The sequence below is a fragment of the Giraffa tippelskirchi genome, chromosome X (assembly GCF_054371585.1).
Source record: "Giraffa tippelskirchi isolate mGirTip1 chromosome X, T2T-mGirTip1v1.2.pri, whole genome shotgun sequence".
NCBI lineage: Eukaryota > Metazoa > Chordata > Mammalia > Artiodactyla > Giraffidae > Giraffa > Giraffa tippelskirchi.
The window spans coordinates 75,112,465-75,132,763 of record NC_137289.1 but is presented as its reverse complement, the minus strand read 5'-3'; the positions used below and the strand labels follow the sequence as shown (position 1 = coordinate 75,132,763).

General features: G+C 37.5%; 1 protein-coding gene across 3 annotated transcripts in view; it reads left to right on the top strand.

Annotated features, from left to right (window-relative positions):
- DACH2 (dachshund family transcription factor 2) overlaps nucleotides 1-20,299 on the top strand; it is an 817,737-nt gene that overhangs the window by 409,379 nt on the left and 388,059 nt on the right. The gene's annotated exons all lie outside the window — the stretch shown is intronic.

The window sequence follows — 20,299 nt, the reverse complement described above, 5'->3', positions numbered from 1 at the left end:
CAGCGAATTAGAACAAATTGTTAATTATATTCAGCTGCAATTTGAAGGAGGGTGCTTAAAAGCCAAACAATGAATATGATTTCTATGAAAGATGGCAAGTGATTAGTCCAGAGTTTTAGTTGAATTGTATGTGTCATTTAACAGAAGGGGCCTAAGCAGGAGATTTAACCTTGAAGAGTACTCTACTTAATTTGAAAATGAATTTTCTGTAGTGCTCTTAACTTTTTCTTAAATTCCTTGGAACTTCACTATAACATAATTTTTAATCAGAGCAGAATTCACTAAATCCTGGATCTCTCTTATGCCTAGAAATGAGTAGGTAGTTACTGAAGTAATAAAAGAAAAATACATTATAACACAATAGAAATACAAGGCTGCTCACTTAATCAAGTTCATAAATAAGTAACTATTGATTGAAATGCAATGTTAAACACAAACTTCAGTGTATTTTGACATTTAGTTCAACGAGGCTTCACACTATACAGATAAGGATAGATTATAAGACTTTTGGGGCAGTTAGTTCCAGGGTCATAAATTGTGGCTCCCCTCAAGTATCTATTTTGAAAATATGTGGTACTGGTCACAGAAAAATAGGCTATATAAACTAAATATGGAACAGTTAAAATCTTTCTCCATTAGTGTTGAAAACCACTTACTTGTTGCACATATACATATATAGATGCACAATGAAGCTGCAGTGTTACTTTCTGAAGCCAAATATTCAAAATAAATACCATGGCAATAATTATGAATATATTCATCCAGTAGTTCATTTATTTAACAATATTTTATACCTTTAAGAACCAAGCACGGTGCTAAATACAGAGAATTAATAAAGAGGATTTTATTTGCCCTTAAAGAGCTCGGAGAAGGCAATGGCACCCCACTCCAGTACTCTTGCCTGGAAAATCCCTGGAAAATGGACGGAGGAGCCTGGTAGGCTACAGTCCATGGGGTCGCTAAGAGTCGGACACAACTGAGCGGCTTCACTTAGACTTTTCCTGTTCATGCACTAGAGAAGGAAATGGCAACCCACTCCAGTGTTCTTGCCTGGAGAATCCCAGGGATGGCGGAGCATGGTGGGCTGCCGTCTATGGGGTCACACAGAGTCGGACACGACTGAAGTGACATAGCAATTAGCAAAAAAAAGAGCTTAAAATTTTTAGAGGTCTAAGGTAAGTCACAAATAGTCAATACTGAATATAAATACTATAAGTGAAAAGCGAAGAAAAGAGTGATATTTGTGAGGGGGTCAGGACATGTGTTATAAAGATGATACTAAGAAGTTAGATATAACAGAATGGTATCTGATTTTGCCTAATATGCCTTAACATATTTTGCCTTAACTTTACATAGGTATATTTTTTAACATATATTTTTGTTGGCATATATTAAAATAAATGACTTGTCCCTGAATTAATTCACAGTATAAAACACAAGATAAAATATGTAGAATAGATTTGGGTTAGGAAATGTTTATAGCAATTGATAATTTTTAATCTAGCCACTCTGTTCCCTCATCTGCATGATAAGGCTTATCTAAAAACATTTTTTAAAATAAATAAATAAAAAATAAATTAAAAAAATAAAAAACATTTTTTAAAAGTCTTTCAAAAGTAAGTTTGAGGCTCATGTCAAATGATATCATCATTTACTTTCATTATTATACTAGTTATAATGAATAACTAGTTATAACAAATAATTAGTCATAGCCAATAACTAGTATTCATTATTAATAATGAATAACTAGTATTTGTTATTACACACGTTACATTCAAGAAATATTTACTTTTTACATGTCAGGTATTGTAAAGAATGCAACATCTAATTTAGATGAAATAATGTGCAAGCATGTTCAGTCATGTCTGACTCTTTGTGACACCAAGGACTATAGCCTGCCAGACTGCTCTGCCCCTTGAAAGTTCCAGGCAAGAATACCGGTATGGGTTGCCATTTCCTCCTCCAGGGGATCATCCTGACCCAGGGATTGAACCCACGTCTCTTACATCTCCTGCACTGGCAAGCAGATTCTTTACCACTGCACTCCCCGAGAAGCCCAAAATAATGCTGGATTGGCACAAAAGTTTGTTCACTTTTTTCTGTAATATGGCTCCAATAGTGCTTAGTTGTCTTCAACTTCATTTGAAACAATTTTGTTAGCATGTGTTATGACAGCTGTAATATTTGCATTCATTTAAAACAACATGTATGGCAAAACAAATACAATATTGTAAAGTTAAAAAATAGATAAATAAACTAATTTAAAATAAAAAAATAAAAATATAAAACAACATCAAAATTTGTGAATTTTTGTGCAGCCATTTTAATATTGAAAATGTATTCATTGGAAGGACTGATGCTGAAGCTGAAACTCCAATACTTTGGCCACCTGATGTGAAGAACTGACTCATTGGAAAAGACCATGCTGCGGGGAAAGATTGAAGGCAGGAGGAGAATGGGACGACAAAGGATGAGATGGTTGGATGACATCACCACCTCGAAGGGCATGAGTTTGAGTAAGCTCCGGGAGTTGGTGATGGACAGGGAAGTCTGGCGTGCTGCAGTCCATGGGGTTGCAAAGAGTCAGCCACGACTGAACGACTGAACTTAACTGAATCTGAGGCATTGGTTGAGAACAATCAACTTTGTACCATGTGGGAGATAGCCAACATACGCAAAATACCCAAATCAAGCTTGAAAAACCAGCTTGGTTATGTTCATCACTGAGAAGGGAATGGCAACCCACTCCAGTATTCTTGCCTAGAGAATCCCATGGACAGAGAAACCTGGTGGGCTACAGTCCATGGGGTCGCAAAGAGTTAAACGTGACTGAGCGTCTAACACTTCTAAGTGAAAAAAACCTTCTTGACTGTATTTCCACATGAGATTCTCTACTTAAACTTAAGGAAAACATTCCATTTTAAAACAAATTGTGACAGGCAATGAAAACTGGATACTGTACAATAAGATAGAACAGAAGAGATCATGGGGCAAGCAACATGTATGACCACCAGCCACACCAAAGTTCGATCTACATCCAAAGAAGATGATGTTGTGTATATGGTGAAGTTGGAAGGGAGTGCTTTATTATGAGCTCCTTCTGGAAAACCAAATGATTAATTCGGACAAGTACTGCTGCCAGTTAAACCAACTGAAAGCAGCACTTGACAAAAAAACCTCCAGAATTAGTCAACAGAAAATGCACGATCTTCCATCAGAACACAAAACCTCATGTTTCGTTGATGATCAGGCAAAAACTCTTACAGCTTGACCGGAAACTTCTGATTCCTCCACCGTATTCATCAGATATTGTACTTTTGAATGTACATTTATTTTGGTCTTTATAAAATTCTCTTAATAGAAAACATTTCAATTCCCTGGAAGACTGGTAAGGGCACCTGGAACAGTTCTTTGCTCAAAAATATACATTGACTAGTGTGTTGTATATTTTAGATTATACATGTAAGTGATGACATAGTATTTGTCTTTCTCTGTGACACTTATTTCAATAAGCATAGTACCTTCCAGGTCCATCCATGTTGTTTCAAATGGCAAAATTTTGTCCTTTTTCTATGGCTGAGCACTATACCATTGTATATATAGGCCATATCTTTATCCATTTATCTGCTGATGGATACTTAGGTTGCTTCCATACCTTGGCTATTATAAATAATACTGGTGTGAACATTGGGTGTTCAATTCAGTTCAATTCAGCCGCTTAGTCATGTGCGACTCTTTGCGACCCCATGAACTGCAGCAGGCCAGGCCTACCTGTCCATCACCAACTGCCAGAGCCTGCCCAAACTCATGTCCAGTGAGTTGGTGATGCCATCCGACCATCTCATCCTCTGTCATCCCGTTCTCCTCCTGCCCTCAATCTTTCCCAGCAACAGGGTCTTTCCTAATGAGTCAACCCTTCGCATCAGGTAGCCAAAGTATTGGAGTTTCAGCTTCAACATCAGTCCTTCCAGTGAACACCCAGGACTGATCTCCTTTAGGATGGACTGGTTGGATCTCCTTGCAGTTCAAGGGACTCTCAAAAGTCTTCTCCAACACCACAGTTCAAAAGCATCAATTCTTCGGCACTCAGCTTTCTTTATAGTCCAACTCTCACATTCATACGTGACTACTGGAAAAACCAAAGCCTTGAGTAGACAGCCCTTGTTGGCAAAGTGATGTCTCTGCTTTTTAATATGCTGTCTAGGTTGGTCATAACTTTCTTTACAAGGAGAAAGCGTCTTTTATTTATTTTTTTTAAATTTATTTATCTATTTTTTTTTACTTTACAATATTGTATTGGTTTTGCCATACATTGACATGAATCTGCAATCACAATCTGCAGTGATTTTGGAGCCCAAAAAAAATGAAGTCTTACACTGTTTCCCCATCTATTTCCCATGAACTGATGGCACCAGATGCCATGATCTTAGTTTTCTGAATGTTGAGCTTTTTAAGCCAGCTTTTTCACTCTCCTCTTTCACTTTCATCAAGAGGCTCTTTAGCTCTTCTTCACTTTCTGCCATAAGGGTGTGTCATCTGCATATCTGAGGTTATTGATATTTCCCCTGGCAATCTTGATTCCAGCTTGTGCTTCTTGCAGCCAAGTGTTTCTCATGATGTACTCTGCATATAAGTTAAATAAGCAGGGTGACAATATAGTTGATTAACAATGATGTTGTGCTTATTTTAGGTGTACAGAAAGTTTGTTCACTTTTCTTAAATTTTTTTTTTAAATAAATTTATTTATTTTAGTTGGGGGTAATTACTTTTCAATATTGTAGTGGTTTTTGCCATACATTGACATGAATCAGCCGTGGGTTTACATGTGTTCCCCATTCTGAACCCCCTCCCACCTCCCTCCCCATCCCATCCCTCTGGGTCATCCCATTGCCCCAGCCCTGAGCATTTGTCTCATGCATCGAACCTGGAATGGTATTCTCTTTTGCATATGATAATATACATGTTTCAATACTATTCTCTCAGAACGTCCCACCCTCACCTTCTCCCTCAGAGTTCATAAGACTGTTCTATGCATCTGTGTCTCTTATTCTGTCTGGAATATAGGGTTATCATTACCATCTTTCAAATTCCATATATATGCATTAGTATATTGTACTGGTGTTTTTCTTTCTGGCTTACTTCACTCTGGATAATGGGCTCCAGTTTCATCCATCTCAATAGAACTGATTCAAATGTATTCTTTTTAATGGCTGAGTAATAATCCATTGTGTATATGTACTACAGCTTCCTTATCCATTCGTCTGCTGATGGACATATAGGTTGCTTCCATGTCCTGGCTATTGTAAACAGTGCTGCGATGAACATTGGGGTACACACGTCTCTTTCAATTCTGGTTTCCTCGGTGTGTATGCCCAGCAGTGGGATTGCTGGGTCATATGGCAGTTCCATTCCCAGTTTTTTAAGGAATCTCCACACTGTTCTCCATAGTGGCTGTACTAGTTTGCATTCCCACCAACAGTGTAAGAGAGTTCCCTTTTCTCCACACCCTCTCCAGCATTTATTGCTTGTAGACTTTTGGATAGCAGCCATTCTGACTGGTGTGAAATGGTACCTCATTGCGGTTTTGATTTGCATTTCTCTGATAATGAGTGATGTTGAGCATCTTCTCATGTGTTTGTTAGCCATCTGTATGTCTTCTTTGGAGAAATGTCTGTTTAGTTCTTTGGCCCATTTTTTGATTGGGTCGTTTATTTTTCTGGAATCGAGATGCAGGTGTTGCTTGTATATTTTTGAGATTAATTGTTTGTCTGTTACTTCATTTGCTATTATTTTCTCCCATTCTGAAGGCTGTCTTTTCACCTTGCTTATAGTTTCCTTTGTTGTGCAAAAGCTTTTAATTTTAATTCGGTCCCATTTGTTTATTTTTGCTTTTATTTCCAATATCTGGGAGGTGGGTCATAGAGGATCCTGCTGTGGTTTTGGTCGGAGAGTGTTTTGGCTATGTTTTCTTCTAGGAGTTTTATAGTTTCTGGTCTTACGGTTAGATCTTTAATCCAGTTTATTTTTGTGTATAGTGTTAGAAAGTGTTCTAGTTTCATTCTTTTACAAGTGGTTGACCAGTTTTCCCAGCACCACTTGTTAAAGAGATTATCTTTTCTCCATTGTATATTCTTGCCTCCTTTGTCGAAGATAAGGTGTGCATAGGTGCGTGGATTTATCTCTGGGCTTTCTATTTTGTTCCATTGATCTATATTTCTATCTTTGTGCCAGTACCATACTGTCTTAATGACTGTGGCTTTGTACTAGAGCTTGAAATTACGCAGGTTGATTTCTCCAGTTCCATTCTTCTTTCTCAAGATTTCTTTGGCTATTCGAGGTTTTTTGTATTTCCATACAAAGTGTGCAATTATTTATTCTAGTTCTCTGAAGAATGCCCTTGGTTGCTTGGTAAAGATTTCATTGAATCGATAGATTGCTTTGGGTAGTATACTCATTTTCACTGTAATGATTCTTCCAATCCATGAACACAGTCTATTTCTCCATCTATTTGTGACCTCTTTGATTTCTTTCACCAGTGTTTTATAGTTTTCTGTATATAGGTCTTTTGTTTCTTTAGGTAGATATTTTCCTAAGTATTTTATTCTTTCCGTTACAATGGTGAATGGAATTGTTTCCTTAATTTCTCTTTCTGTTTTCTTGTTGTTAGTGTATAGGAATGCAAGGGATTTCTGTGTGTTAATTTTATATCCTGCAACTTTACTATATTCATTCACTGGCTCTAGTAATTTTCTGGTGGAGTCTTTAAGATTTTCTATATAGAGGATCATGTCATCTGCAAATAGTGAGAGTTTTAATTCTTCTTTTCCTATCTGGATTCCTTTTATTTCTTTTTCTGCTCTGATTACTGTGGCCAAAACTTCGAAAACTATGTTGAATAGTAGTGGTGAGAGTGGGCACCCTTGTTTTGTTCCTGACTTTAGGGGAAATACTTTCAGTTTTTCACCATTGAGGGTAATGTTTGCTGTGGGTTTGTCATATATAGCTTTTATTATGTTAAGGTATGTTCCTTCTATTCCTGCTTTTTGGAGGGTTTTTATCATAAATTGATGTTCAATTTTGTCCAAGGCTTTCTCTGCATCTATTGAAACAATCATATGGTTTTTATTTTTCAATTTGTTAATGTGGTGCATGACATTGATTGATTTGCAGATATTGAAGAATCTTTGCATCCCTGGGATGAAGCACACTTGGTCATGATGAATGATCTTTTTAATATGTTGTTGGATTATGTTTGCTAGAATTTTGTTAAGGATTTTCGCATCTATGTTCATCAGTGATATTGGCCTGTACTTTTCTTTTTTTGTGGCATCTTTGTTAGGGTTGGTTTAGGGTGATGGTGGCCTTTTAAATGCGTTTGGAAGTTTATCTTTTTCTGCAATTTTCTGGAAGAGTTTGAGTAAGATAGGTGTTAGCTCTTCTCTAAATTTTTGGTATAATTCCGCTGTGAAATCATCTGGTCCTGGGCTTTTGTTTGCTTAAAGATTTCTGATTACAGTTTCAATTTCCACGCTTGTGATGGTTCTGTTGAGATTTTCTATTTTTTCCTGGTTCAGTTTTGGGAAGTCGTATTTTTCTAAGAATTTATACATTTCTTCCAAGTTGTCCACTTTATTTGCATATAGTTGGTGATAATAGTCCCTTATGATCGTTTGTATTTCTGTGTTGTCTGATGTGATCTCTCCGTTTTCATTTCAAATTTTGTTGATTTGATTCTTCTCCCTTTGTTTCTTGATGAATCTGGCTAATGTCTTGTCAATTTTATTTATCTTCTCAAAAAATCATCTTTTGGCTTTGTTGATTTTTGCTATGTTCTCTTTTGTTTCTTTTGCATTTATTTCTGCTCTAATTTTTAAGATTTCTTTCCTTCTACTAACCCTGGGATTCTTCATTTCTTCCTTTTCTAGTTACTTTACGTGTAGAGTTAGGTGATTTATTTGGCTTTTTTCTTATTTCTTGTGGTGAGCCAGTACTGCTATGAATCTTTCCCATAGCACTGCTTTTCCAGTGTCCCATAGATTTTGGGTTTTGGTGCTTTCATTTTCGTTCATTTCTATGCATATTTTGATTTCTTTTTTTATTTCTTCTGTGATTTGTTGGTTATTCAGCAGTGTGTTTTTCAGCCTCCACATGTTGTAGCTTTTAGTAGTTTTTCTCGTGTAATTGGCATCTAATCTTACTGCGTTGTGGTCAGAAAAGGTGCTGGGAATGATTTCAGTTTTTTTGAATTTACCAAGACTAGATTTATGGCCCAGGATGCGATCTATTCTGGAGAAGGTTCTGTGTGCGCTTGAGATAAAGGTGAAATTCATTGTTTTGGGGTGAAATAACCTATTGATATCAATTAGGACTAACTGGTCTATTGTATCATTTAAAGTTTGTGTTTCCTTGTTAATTTTCTGTTTAGTTGATCTGTCCATAGGTGTGAGTGGGGTTTTTAAGTCTCCCATTCTTATTGTGTTACAGTTAATTTCCCCTTTCATACTTGTTAGCATTTGCCTTACACATTGCGGTGCTCCTATGTTGGGTGCATAAATATTTATAATTGTTATATCTTCTTCTTGGATGGATCCTTTGATCATTATGTAGTGTCCATCTTTCTCTTTTCACCGCCTTTATTTTAAATCTATTTTATCTGATATGAGTAGTTCCACTCCCGCTTTCTTTTGGTCTCTATTTGCATGAAGTATCTTTTTCCACCCCTTCAGTTTCAGTCTGTATGTGTCCCTTGTTTCAAGGTGGGTCTCTTGTAGACAACATATATAGGGGTCTTGTTTTTGTATCCATTCAGCCAGTCTTTGTCTTTTGGTTGGGGCATTCAACCCATTTACATTTAAGGTAATTATTGATAAGTATGATCCTGTTGTCATTTACTTTATTGTTTTTTGTTTGAGATTATACACCCTTTCTGTGTTTCCTGTCTAGAGAAGATCCTTTAGCATTTGTTGGAGAGCTGGTTTTGTGGTGCTGAATTGTCTGAGCTTTTGCTTGTCTGTAAAGCTTTTGATTTCTCCTTCATATTTGAATGAGATTCTTGCAGGGTTCAGTAATCTGGGCTGTAGATTATTTTCTTTCATCACATTAAGTATGTCCTGCAATTCCCTTCTGGCCTGAAGAGTTTCTGTTGAAAGATCAGCTGTTATCCTTTTGGGAATCCCCTTGTGTGTTATTTGTTGTTTTTTCCTTGCTGCTTTTAGTTTTTGTCATTGTGTTTGATCTTTGTTAATTTGATTATTATGTGTCTTGGGGTGTTTTGCCTTGGGTTTATCGTGTTTGGGACTCTCTGGGTTTTTTGGACTTGGGTGATTATTTCCTTCCCCACTTTAGGGAAGTTTTCAACTATTATCTCCTCGAGTATTTTCTCATGGTCTTTTTTTTTTTTTTTTGGTCTTCTTCTTCTGGGACTCCTATGATTTGTATGTTGGTGCGTTTCTCATTGTCCCAGAGGTCTCTGAGGTTGTCCTCATTTCTTTCAAGTCTTTTTTTCTTTTTCCCTCTCTGTTTCATTTAGTTCTATCATTGTATCTACTTCCTCACCTATCCTATCTTCGGCCTTCGTTATTCTACTGTTGGTTCCCTCCAGACTGTTTTTGATCTCATTTATTGCATTATTCATTATATATTGACTCTTTTTTATTTCTTCTAAGTCCTTGTTAAACCTTTCTTGCATCTTCTCAATCTTTGTTTCCAGGTTATTTGTCTGTAACTCAAATTTGTTTTCCAGATTTTGGATCATTTTCACTATCATTACTTGGAATTCTTTCAGGTAGATTCCTTATCTCTTCCTCTTTTGTTTGATTTGGAGGGCATTTATCCTGTTCCTTTACCTGCTGGGTATTGCTCTGCCTTTTCATCTAGTTTATATTGCTGTGTTTGGGCTGGCCTTTCCGTTTTCTGGCAGTTTGTAGTTCCTCTTTATTGTGGAGTTTCCTTGCTGTGGGTGGGGTAGACGAGTGGTTTGTCAAGGTTTCCTGGTTGGAGAAGCTTGTGTCGGTGTTCTGGTGGGTGGAGCTGAATTTCTTCTCTCTGGAGTGCAATGAAGTGTCCAGTAATGAGTTTTGAGATGTCAGTGGGTTTGGTCTGAGTTTGGGCAGCCTGTATATTGATGCTCAGGGCTATTTTCCTGTGTTCCTGGAGAATTTGCATGGTATATCTTACTCTGGAACTTGTTGGCCCTTTGGTGGTGCTTGGTTTCAGTGTAGGTATGGAGGCGTTTGATGAGCTCCTATCATTTAATGCTTCCTGGATTCAGGAGTTCTCTGGTGTTCTCAAGATTTGGACTTAAATCTCCTGTTTCTGGCTTTCAGTCTTATTCTTACAGTAGCCTCCAGACTTCTCCATCTATACAGCACCGATGAGAAAACATCTAGGTTAATGATGAGAAGTTTCTCCACAGTGAGGGACACCTGAAGAGGTTCACAGAGTTACATGGAGAAGAGAAGAGGGAGAAGGGAGATAGAGGTGGCCAGGAGGAGAAGAGGGCAATCAAAAGGGGAGAGAGCAAGCTAGCCAGTAAAAACTTCCCTATGTGCTCTCCACCATCTGGATCTCTCAGAGATGTTCACGCAGTTACACAGGGAAGAGAAGAGGGAGGAAGGAGACAGATGTGGCCAGGAGGAGCAATGGGGGAATCAAAAGGGGAGAGACAGATCCAGCCAGTAATAAGTTCTCTAAGTGTCCTCCACTGCCCGGAACACACAAAGAGATTCACAGAGTTGGGTTGAGAAGAAAAGGGGGAGTGGGGAGATGGAGGCGACCTGGTTGAGAAAAAGGAGAGTTAAAAAGGGGAGAGAGCAATCAAGCCAGTGATCTCACTCCCAAGTAAAAATGGGTGTTGAAGTTTGGGTTCTTGAAGATACAAAGTTGATAGCAAATACTAAAAAGCAAAGCTTAAAATTCTAGTGTAGAGGTTAGGTTCTCAAAAATACCATAGTAAAAAAAGAGAGAAAAAAAAAAGAACGAAAAAAAGGAAAAAACCACCAGAGTCACAGAAATTATAAAAGTATATATATCAAGTTGCTTTAAAAATAAGGTCTTAAAAATACAAATAAAAATAGGGTCTTTTTGGGGGGGGTAATAGTAGGTTATAAAAATGAAAATTAAAGGAATAATACAGAACTTAAAAATAAAATAAGAAAATAACATTAAAAAAATAAAAAAATAATTTAAAAAATTTTTTAAAATTTACAAAAATGATCATAGTAAAAATATATCTAGGACTTTCTCTGGAGCTATTATGGACAGTGTGGGTTCAGTTCATTTTCAGATAGTTCCTTGGTCCAGCTTGTACTTCTCAAGCTCTCTAGGCCCCTTCCTATGTAGTCAGTGCTAACTACAGGGTTTTATCTGTTGCATCTGCCACTTTCAAAGCGGTTCCCTCTGTTTTTTTTAACTTCTTCTGTTTGCTGGTCTCTTCAGTGTCTAATTTCCGCCCTGACACAAGGGGGGCAGAGGTGGTCACTTTTTTTTAGTCTCACTTGTTTAGTCGTGCTGTGGGGAGGGAAGAACACTGCAAACAAATCTCACTGGCGTGTGCTCACAATGTTTCAGCCACACTCGGTTTGCCCCGCTCCCGTCATGTGTGCTTTCCCAGTCTACACTGCTCAGGCTCTAGGTTGCACTGCCAGGAACTGTCTGAAGCAGCCCCTGGGGTTGCCTGTACTTCTCAGGTCTAAGCCGCTCAGGTTCTGGTTCCCAGGTACTTCACAAAGGCGCAGACTTGGTTGAGCCTGGGTTTTGTGCCCTTCCCAGGTCTGAGCAGCTCCGGTGACCAGGTTTTTGGCTAACGCGGTCGGACGCTGTGCCTTTTTCCCTTCCTCCATCCCAGCAGCTCGGTTTGCTGGGTGTACAATGGGCGCAGCTTCCCAGGTGTGCCATGCTCTCCCCCGGGGAGCTGATCTCTGGCTGCGACCCTCTTGGCGGGTGTCAACCCTCCAGAGTCCCAGAAAGTCCTGGTTAGCAGCGAGGTCTGTTTGCAGTTTGGTATAGGATGCCTCTCTGTGGCCGCATTTCCATCTTTGCGGCGCTGGCTTCCCTCGCCTGCCTATCTCTTGCAGGGGATGGGCCAGTCCACAGCAGGCTTGCTCTGCTCAGTCCTTTGTTCTGTGAGCGGGTCTGGCGGTGTCTGGGTTAAGGCTTTTCACGGGAAAGCTATCTCACGGTCTAGGTTGCTGTCTCAATCTAGTTCCCTCAGATTGCCTGTAAATGACTTCTAATTCAGTTCAGTCACTCAGTCGTGTCCAACTATTTTCAACCCAGTTGACTGCAGCACACCAGGATTACATGTCCATCAGCAACTCCCAGAGCTTCAAACTCATGTCCATTAAATCAGTGATGCCATCCAACCATCTCATTCTCTGTCGTCCAGTTCTCCTCCTGCTTCCAATCTTTCCCACCATCTGAGTCGTTTCTAATGAGTCAGTTCTTCGCATCAGATGGCCAAAGTAATAGAGCTTCAGAGTCAGCATCAGTCCTTCCAGTGAATATTCAGGAATGATTTCCTTTAGAATTGACTGGTTTGATCTCCTTGCAGTCCAAGGGACTCTCAAGAGTATTCTCCAACACCACAGTTCAAAAACATCAGTTCATTGGCTCACGGCTTTTTTATGGTCCAATGCTCACATCCATACACGACTACTCGAAAAATCAGAGCTTTGACTAAATGGACCTTTGTTGGCAAAAAGTCTCTGCTTTTTAATATGGTGTCTTGGATTGTCATAGAATTTCTTCCAAGGAGCAAGCATCTTTTAATTCATGGCTGCAGACTATCTGCAATGATTTTAGAGCTCAAGAAAATACTCTGTCACTGCTTCTATTGTTTCCCCATCTATTTGACATGAACTGATATGACTGGATGCCATGGGATTTTCGTTTGTTGAATGTTGAGTTTTAAGCCAGATTTTCACTCTCTCAATTTTATCAAGAGGCTCTTTAGTTACTCTCCTCTTTCTGCCACAAGGGTTGTGTCATTTGCATATCTTGCTATTCATATTTCTCCTAGCTATCTTGACTCCATCTTGTACTTCATCCAGCCTAGCATTTCGCGGGATGTACTCTGCACATAAATTAAATAAGCAAGGTGACGATATACAGCCTTGATGTACTCTGTTACAAATTTGGAACCAGTCTGTTGTTCCATGTCTGGTTCTGTTGCTTCTTGACCTGCATACAGATTTTTCAGGAGGCAGGTAAGGTGTTCTTCTATTCCCATCTCTTGAAGAATTTTTCAAAATTTGTTGTGATACACACAGTCAAAGGCTTTGGCATAGTCAATAAAGCAGAAGTAGATGTTTTTGTGGAACTCTATTGCTTTTTCTATGATCCAGTGGATGTTGGCAATTTGATATCTGGTTCATCTGCCTTTTCTAAATCCAGCTTGAACATCTGGAAGTTCTGTTTAGGTACTGTTGAAGCCTTGCTTGGAGAATTTTGAGCATTATTTTGTTAGTGTGTGAGATGAGTACAATTGTGTGGTAATTTGAATATTCTTTGGCATTGCCTTTCTTTGGGATTGGAATGAAAACTGACTTTTTCCAGTCCTGTTGCCACTGCTGAGTTTTCCAAATTTGCTGGCATATTGAATGCAGCACGTTCACAGCATCATCTTTTAGGATTTGATATAGCTCAACTGGAATTCCATCACCTCCACTAGCTTTGTAGTAGTGATGCTTCCCAAGGCCCACTTGACTTCGCACTCCAGGATGTCTGGCTCTAGGTGAGTGATCACACCATCATGGTTATCTGGGTTATTAATATCTCTTTTGTATAGTTCTTCTGTGTATTCTTGACACCTCTTCTTAATATCTTCTGCTTCTGTTACAATCATACCATTTCTGTCTTTTATTGTGACCATCTTAGCATGAAATATTCCTTTGGTAACTCTAACTTTCTTGAAGAGATCTCATAGTCTTCCCATTCTATTGTTTTCCTCTATCTCTTTGCATTGATCACTTATTAAGGCTTTCTTGTCTCTCCTTGCTCTTCCTCAGAACTCTGCATTCAAGTGGGTTTATCTTTCCTTTTCTCCTTTGCCTTTAAGCATCTCTTTTTCTTTTCTCAGCTATCTGGAAGGCTTCCTCAGACAACCATTTTTCCTTTTTGGATTTCTAGGTGAGCTATGAAGAATTGATGTTTTTGAACTGTTTTGTTGGAGAAGACTCTTGAGAGTCCCTTGCCTTTTGCTTCTCTTCTTTTCGCTGCTATTTGTAAGGTGTCCTCAGACAGCGATTTTGCCTTTTTACCTTTCTTTTTGTTGGGGATGATCTTGATCACTGCTTCCTGTAAAATGTCATGAACTTCCATCCATAGTTTACAGCATTCTGTCATTGTAAGGGATTTGATGTCACTTCCTGACATCCTTTAAGGACCATTCAGGTCCTTCCTGAATGGTCTAGTGGTTTTCCCTACTTTCTTCAATTTACACCTGAATTTTGCTCTAAGGAGTTCATGATTTGAGCCACAGTCAGCTCCTGGTCTTGTTTTTGCTAACTGTATAGAGTTTCTCCGTGTTTGGTTGCAAAGAATATGATTAATCTGACTTTGGTATTGACCACCTGGTGATGTCCATGTGTAGAATCATCTGTTGTGTTGTTGGAAGATGGTGTTTGGTATGACCAGTGAGTTCTCTCCTCAAATCACTGTTAACCTTTGCCCCACTTTATTTTGTACTCCAAGGCCAAACTTGCCTGTTGCTCCAAATATCTCTTGACTTCCTACTTTTGCATTCCATTCCCCTGTGATGAAGAAAACTTCTTTTTTTGGTGTTATTTCTAGAAGGTCTTGTATATCATCATAGAAACATTAAATGTCAGCTTGTTTGGCACTAGTGGTAGGGACATAGACTTGGTTTTCTATTATTGAATGGTTTGCCTTAGAAACAGAGATCATTCTGTCATTTTTGAGTTTGCACCCAAGCACTGCATTTCACACTTTTTGTTGACTATGACAGCTACTCAGTTTCTTCTAAGGTATTCTTGCCCACAGTAGTAGATATAATGGTCATCTGAATCAAATTTGCCCATTCCGGTCCATTTTAGTTCACTGATTCCTAAAATGTTGATGTTCACTTTTCCATCTCCTGTTTGACCACTTCCAATTTACCTTGATTCATGGACCTAAAGGTTTAGGTTCCTATGAACTCTTGTTTTTTACAGCATCGATCTTTACTTCCATTAACAGGTACATCCACAACTGTGCATTGTTTTTGCTTTGGCTCCATTTCTTCCTTCTTTCTGGAGTTATTTCTCCTGTCTTCTCCAGTAGTATTCTGGGCACCTACCACCTGGGGAGTTCATCTTTCAGTGTCATATCTTTTTGCCTTGTCATACTGTTCATGAGGGTCTCAAGGCAAGAATACTGAAGTAGTTTGCCATTCCCTTCTCCAGTGGACCATGTTTTGTCTGAACTCTCCACCATGACCTGCCCATCTTGAGTGTCCCTACATGGCATGTCTCATGCTTTCATTGAGTTAGACAAGTCTGTGATCCATGTGATCAGATTGCTTAGTTTCTTGTGATTGTGATTTTCATTTTGTCTGCCCTCTGATGCATAAAGCCTAGAGGCTTGTGGAAGCTTCCTGATGGGAGAGACTGACTGTGACATGTAATCAGATTTTAATAAACTCTGATACTCTCTGCCTTTTAATTGATGTATTTAGGCCATCAGCACTTAAAGTGATTATTGATATAGTTCTATTAATATGTATTGTATTTACAGCTTTTTTCTATTGTCCTGTTTTCTGTTGTTGTTTTTGTTGTTTCTACTTTTGCTCCCCACTCTTGCCTCTGATTTTTACTGAACATTGTACAAGAATACATTTTGTCTTCTCTTTTAGTATTCCAATATTCTTATTTTACTATCTTTGAGATTGCCCTAGAGTTTGCAATATACATTCATGACTAATATAAGTCCATTTTAAAGTAGTACAACATCCCAAATTTTAGTTAGTTCAATTACCTTATAACAGAGCACTCCCAGTTCCTCTCTTCTCTCATTTATAATATTGCTGTCATTCATTTTTGCTTATCCTTATGTTAGTTGTTGTCAAGTGTATCATTGCTATACTATTTTGAACATACTCTTAACTGTTGAATCAATTAAAAGTGAAGAAAATAAAATATTTCATTTCACCTTCATTTATTCATTATCTAATGCTCTTCCTTTCTTGTTTTGGTGAGTCTATCTTTATTTTTTCCAGTGAGATATAATCAACGAAAACATTGTGCAAGTTTCAGCTGTACAATATGGGGTTCTTTGGTTTTAATTATTTTTGTGGTTTAACATTATGTTTTAAGTCTCAAGGGAGAAATAGGTCAAATTCTCAGAAATAATGATTAAGATTTAATGAATAGCAAAAGTATAAGAACCCAGAGAGTTATATATGATGAGAATGTACAAAAATTGCCTGAATCACAGTTGAAAATAACAATAGTTCATATGTTTTTTAAGTTGTGCATATACATACATCTATTTTTTTTTTTCAAAATTTTTCCCGTTAGGTTGTTACTTAATATTGAGCAGAGTTACCTATGCTAGGGAACAGTAACAGTAGGTCCTCATTGGTTATCTATTTTATGTATAGTAATGTGTATGTGTTAATTCTGAGCTCCTAATTTATCCTTCCTCCTGCCCAAGTTTCCACTTTGGTAATCATATATTTGTTTTTTAAATCTGTGAGTCTGTTTCTATTGTGTAAATAAGTTCATTTATATAATTTTTAATTAGATTAAACATATGAGTAAGCTTGTCTTTAGAATTCTCACTTTCTCAGTTCTCTTCGCCAAGTGCCTCATTTTGTTCCTCAGAGTTGAAACAGGGTGCACATGTACAAGCATAGCTTCAGTTAAAACTATTTACATCAATATGCCTTGTATAAACAACAGTTGATGATAATGGTTTAGTGTGAGCATTCTGGATCCCATTTTGGTTCAATTCCTTCTTGACTGTGTAAGCTTGGGAAAATTACTAAATCTTTTTGAGCCTGTGTTTCTCTTGAAATATGACTGATTATAGTACTAATTTGAACTGTGATGCTGGAGGAGACTCTTGAGAGTTTCTTGGATAGCAAGGAGATCAAACCAGTCCATCCTAAAGGAAATCAACCCTGGGTACTCATTTTAAGGACTGATGCTGAAGCTCCAATTCTTTGGCCACCTGATGCAAAGAGCCGACTCACTGGAAAAGACCCTGATGCTGGAAAAGACAGGGCAGGAAGAGAAGAGGGTGACAGAAGATGAGATGGTTGGATGACATCACCAACTAAATGGGCAAAAGTTTGAGCAAACGCTGGGAGATAGTGAAGCACAGGGAAGCCTGGCATGCTGCATGAAGTCCATGGGGTTGTAAAGAGTCTGACATGACTTAGCGACTGAAAAACAACAAAGTACTAATCTATAGAGTTGTCCTGAGTACCAGATGAATAGTTTTTTAGCACATATCAAGTACTCAATATGCTTTGAACACTTTTCTTGCACATAGTTAAGTGTTCAATGAGTATGATTCTCACAGAAGTTAAATATATATTGTCTTTTTATGTATACATTATGGTCTATAACTGTTAATTGTAATTTTAGTTTGTAATGTCATTATAAAGTACATGTATGCACTTCTTTGATACTGTCAGCTGTAACTCACAAGTCCATTCATGATAAAAGTGAAAGACAAATTCCATATATCGATAGGCATTAAGAACCCAGGCTTAGTAAATGTTTCTTGTGAAATTCATAATTATGTATTGTTATTGTTACTTTGATTATTTGTTATTATAATTATTCATTCCTCTTCTCCTCCATTTCCTTCTTCTCTCTTTACATTTTCCCTTTTAAAAATCTGTGTTCTTTTATCTTTTCTTTTTTTCACCTAAAATAGATTTTTGTGTGTATTCACTATAATGCCTCTACTTAACAATATATATTTTTCCTTTTGTATTGTTATCCTAGCCTCTGCCTTGTACTCTAGTTTATTCAATTTTTCCCTATTTATGTGGATCCAGATTTTAGACCTATATCATTCTCTTTTTTTTTTTTTTTTCTGAAGCCTTTCTTTTAACATTTTTTTGCATGGCTAGTCTACTAGGTAAAACATTCACTCAATTTTTGTTTGTTTAACAAATATTTATTTCTCCTTTATTTTTGAAGGATAATGCCATGGAGTAAAGGATTATCAAATTATTGATTATCTTTTTTTTTTCCATCACTTTAAAAACTACGCTTCACTGTATTCTTGCTTGATGGTTTTTGAAGAAAAAAATGATTTAAATATTGTCTTTGTTCCTCTGCAATTATGGTTTTATCCTCTTAATTCTTTCATTTATGATTTTCTCTTTTTTTATTATTTTCTCTAGTTTGAATATGATATGCCTAGTTGTAGTTATATATACAGCTGACCCTTGAACAACATGGGGGTTATCGGTACATACCCAAAAGCAGTTACAAATCTGCATAAAACTTTATAGTCAGCTTTCTGTATCCCTGGGTCTGCATCTGTGGATTGAACCAAAACAGATCATGTAGTACTACAGTGTTTATTGAGAAAAAAAAAAAAAAACCTCTATATATGTGTCCCTGTGTAGTTCAAACCCATGTTCTTCAAGGGTAAACTGTATATGTATTGTGCTTCTTAATTCCTGAGTTCCCTGGATCTATAACTTGGTGTCTGAAATAATAATTTCATTATTACTTCAAATATCTCCTCTCTCTGTCTTTCTTCTCTTTCTGATATTTCCATCGTACATCACAACTTTTCTACTTTTCCACAGTTCTTTGATATTTTGTTTCATCTTCCTTTTTTCTCTTTGATTTTAAATTTGCAAAGTTTATATGACCTGACATTTCTTCATGCTCATTGATTCTTTCTTTGTTCATTTCCAGTCTATAGATCGTATCAAAGGCATTCATAATTTTGTTATAAAGTTTAAAAAAATGCAAGCGTTTAATTTTGCATGTTTCTTAAGACTTCCCATCTCTTTGCCTGTATCATTCACCTTTACTGGCACGTTGTCTATATGTCTATTAGTATCCTTGGCATATGAATCATAATTATTTTTAATATTTAATCTGCTAATTCATAACTTTCTGCCATATATGAGTCTGGTTCTGATACTTGCTCTATATTTTTAAACTATGCAGTTTTTTTTTTTTAACATGCCTTTTGGTGTTCCTTGTGCAAGCTGGACAAGAAGTACTGAATAACAGAATTTAGATAAATAGGTCTTTTAGTGTGAGATTATTTTTGTCTGGCTAATTGTTAGACTGTGTTTAATGTTTGCTATTGCTGTAGGTGTCAGAAGCTAAAATTGTCTCTATTTTCCTTGTTTTTGTCTCCCCTGTGTACCTTGGGTTTCCTTAGAGACTACTTCTTAAATATTTCCTAGATATGGAATTTTTTTTAATTTATTTTTTTACTTTACAATATTGTATTGGTTTTTCCATACATTGACATGAATCTGCCATGGGTGTACATGTGTTCCCCTTCCAGAACCCCCCTCCCACCTCCCTCCCCATCCCATCCCTCTGGGTCATCCCAGTGCACCAGCCCCGAGCACCCTGTATCGTGCATCAAACCTGGACTGGTGATTCAAGTTCTAATGAGGTGGATGAAACTGGAGCCTAATATACAGAGTGAAGTAAGCCAGAAAGAAAAACACCAATACAGTATACTAATGCATATATATGAAATTTAGAAAGTTGGTAAAGATAACCCTGTATATGAGACAGCAAAAGAGACACAGATGTATAGAACAGTCTTTTGGACTCTATGGGAGAGGGCGAAGGTGGGATGATATGGGAGAATGGCGTAGATATGAAATTTTTTCAGGGGTATCTGGAGTTAGATATTTCCCTTCTCCAGGTCAGTTAGTTTCTGGTAAAACTCCAGTCAGTTTGGTTGTAGTAATACAGTATCTCCAAGGGCATTTTTTATTAGAAGAATATGATGTACTGAGTGAATTTCAAAATGTCTATTTTCCTCCTCTTCCTGCCAAAAGCATTCGTGTTTCTCTCTGATTTTCACTTTGAGGATCTGTTAGATCTCCTGGAGCAAAACCACCGATATAGTGGGGATAGCCTAAGACTGACTCCTTGAAATTTTTAACTCTCAACCTTATCTACCATGAGCTTTTGGAAGTTTGTCAATTACAGTTTAAGTTTTCTACCTTGGTATTGGTTTACAGGTATTTAAAATTATTTTCCTAGACTTCTGTTCTAGTAGCTGTGAGTCTGCATATTCATCTGTCTTTATAATTTTGAGGGCAGGGGTTCACCCTGTGACCTCAGTTATCTGATAA